Here is a 2,247-nt window from a genome sequence, read left to right as displayed (position 1 = left end):
CTAAACATTCTTAGACTCAAATATTCATAGAATTACATAGTAATCACTCATAATACTTTTACATCCAACTTTTACATCTCACATGGGCGATTATAATATAAGGAGCCACGCTGTTTGTGGGCGTGATCACATTACAGATAATGAGTTCAGACGGGAAAGACTGGACCTCGGGTTGGTTTCATACGGATTACTTTTAGATTAATCAGAGAACATTTGTTTTTTATAAGACTTACTTCATTTAAAAGTAGACACAAGCTTTCTAAACTGGGGGGGTAATAAAACCCGTAGCTGTCTAAAACTGGGGCGCTATGATGGCCGTTCTTCTTATGAGGCTTTCCGGAAGAAGATTTAGTTGGTGGCTGAGGTTAACAGTTGGGACGAAGTTGAGAGAGTGGGAGCTGCTTTAGATGGTGACGCACAACAGGTATTGTATCAGGCTTTGTTTCTGTGTTTTGGGGACACCACACCCCTGATGACCCTATGACAACAGTTTCAGGAGCACAACCGGAAACTGAAGAAGCCTTCGGGTGTGTTTATGGCTGACCTGCGACATCTAGCTCTACGCAGCTATTCTACATTCAGTGAACAACCAAGGTAGCCCACATGTAGTGATGGGAAGTTCGGATCATTTTACCGACTCGTACCGTTGTGTCTCGTTCAGCAAAATGAACGAATCTTTTTTCGAGCCATTTCGTTCATTTTAGCAAAATATAATTAAAATGTTATGTGTTACTTCCCTGATACGTCTACTACATACGCAAACGTTGATCACACTACAAACAATACAAAACTGCTATAAGAAACAGAAAATATTAATTAATTGTTTACCTGGGTCCTCAGTCTATGATTAGCTCACCTCACCTCTTATCTGACAAATCTTCGGGTTTGAGTCGTTCGTTCATTACGTGACAGCCCCATAAGCTTTAACCAATGCAGTCTGAGCTGGAAAGAGAATTGATTAGTTCATCTCTCGAGTCTTTCGAATCGTTCGTTCTTTTGTCACGTGACGTGACAGCATTTGATAGAGAAATTAGTTAATTTACAAGCTTCCTTACAGACAGGTGCATAGCTATTATTATTATCATCATTATTATAATTATTATTTACTCTTACAGTTACGTGATGCGTTTCTGGTCTCAAATTGTAGCTTTTTACTTCTTACTGTTTATAAATGTGTGAATTTCTGTCATTATGGTTCTTTTCCATTACACTGAATCTTGTAACAAAGGTAAGAAAGAGTTGGTTATCATTATTAAGTCTCTTTCCGGCTCAGACTTCATTGGTTAAAGCTTATGGGGCTGTCACGTGATGAACGAATGACTCGGAAAAACCTGAAGACTCGAAACAGGTGAACATCTCGGTTACATATGTAACCTTGGTTGCCTGAGTAGGGGAACGAGATGCTGCGATGACGTCATCGCTTTAGGGAACACCTTCAGTACGACGAATGTCTAAAGCCTTTATACCATCACGCCAATTCATTGGCCAAATAGCACTTAGCACCGCCCCCAAAGCGCACGTAGGTGAGCTATATACCGTGCTGCGTGCTATTTTCATCAGATTTCACTGATTTACAAAGGAAGCGCTATCAAGGTACGGAACGCCCGAGCATCGCAGCATCTTGTTCCCCTACTCAGGGAACCAAGGTTACATACGTAACCGATATGTTCCCTCTCATAGGCTCACTTCGGTGCTGCGATGACGTCATTGCTTTGGGAACGCTATACCATAACGCCTGACGTACCTTAGATAGCTAGAAGACCAAGGAAAGCATCTGCTCAAGCGGATAAGACCAGGGAGCCAGGAGCCATCCTTACGTCCAAACTATAAAACTTGATGAATGTGCTAGAAGAGGACCATCCTGCCACAGCACAAACATCTTCCATCAAAGACCCTTTAAAGAAGGCTTGAGAAGAAGCCACTGCTCTTGTAGAATGAGCACGCACCCCTAGAGGCGAAGTCAAGCCACGCGCCTCATAAGCCAAAGAAATAGCCTCCACTATCCAGTGTGACATCCGCTGTTTAGTGACAGCAGAACCTCTGCTCTTACCACCAAAACACACAAACAACTGATCAGATCTACGCTGCTGAGCCGTGCGGTTAACGTAGATCCTAAGTGCCCTAACCGGACAGAGATTCAGGGTAACTGACCCTTCCTCGGCTGGGGAAAAAGCCTCCAGGACCACTTGCTGAAAGCGAAACGGAGTTGAAGCAACCTTCGGAACATAATCAGGCCTAGGTCGCAAA

Source organism: Sinocyclocheilus grahami, unplaced genomic scaffold (assembly GCF_001515645.1).
Source record: "Sinocyclocheilus grahami isolate Dianchi unplaced genomic scaffold, SAMN03320097.WGS_v1.1 scaffold460.1, whole genome shotgun sequence".
NCBI lineage: Eukaryota > Metazoa > Chordata > Actinopteri > Cypriniformes > Cyprinidae > Sinocyclocheilus > Sinocyclocheilus grahami.
The sequence above is the reverse complement of the archived record's forward strand: the minus strand, read 5'-3'. Positions refer to the sequence as shown.